General features: G+C 67.1%; 1 non-coding gene across 1 annotated transcript; it reads right to left on the bottom strand.

Annotated features, from left to right (window-relative positions):
- LOC131872193 (5S ribosomal RNA) lies at positions 1–119 on the bottom strand. The gene has a single exon (XR_009370370.1). It is a non-coding gene; the product is annotated as a 5S ribosomal RNA (ribosomal RNA).
- Between the last annotated feature and the right edge of the window lie 382 nt (positions 120–501).

Here is a 501-nt window from a genome sequence, read left to right as displayed (position 1 = left end):
AGGGTGCAACACCGGGACTTCCCGGGAGGTCACCCATCCCAGTACTACTCCGGCCCAAGCGCGCTTAACTGCGGAGTTCTGATGGGATCCGGTGCACTAACGCTGGTATGATCGCACCCGTTATGAGCTTGTCGCAGTGTGTACTTAGCAAACCGCGACCCACGTGCGAATCCACCCCGGCCACCCACCCCCGTCGAGGTGCACACCCTCCCTCGCGAAGTGCGCCCCGTTCGCCAAGTGTGAGCCCTGCCCGGGTGCGCGCACCTTGCTAGGGCGTCGGGTGTGCACCCGGCCCGGCCTACGTGCGTGCACCTGGAGGGGGCGTCGTGTGCGTGCAGTGTCCCGTCTGCAACGCGGTGCCCACACACCACCTCGGGCGCAACGACCTGCGCTCACATGTGGGCCGAGTGCACCTTGGTGCATGTTCGGGGCGCCTCGGGTGCACGCTCGATCTTGCCCCGGTGCACCAAGGCGCTCGGTTTGCCCCGGGTGCGCACTTGG

Source organism: Cryptomeria japonica, unplaced genomic scaffold (genome assembly GCF_030272615.1).
Source record: "Cryptomeria japonica unplaced genomic scaffold, Sugi_1.0 HiC_scaffold_532, whole genome shotgun sequence".
NCBI classification, from domain to species: Eukaryota; Viridiplantae; Streptophyta; class Pinopsida; order Cupressales; family Cupressaceae; genus Cryptomeria; species Cryptomeria japonica.
This window is presented reverse-complemented; position numbering and strand designations above follow the sequence as displayed.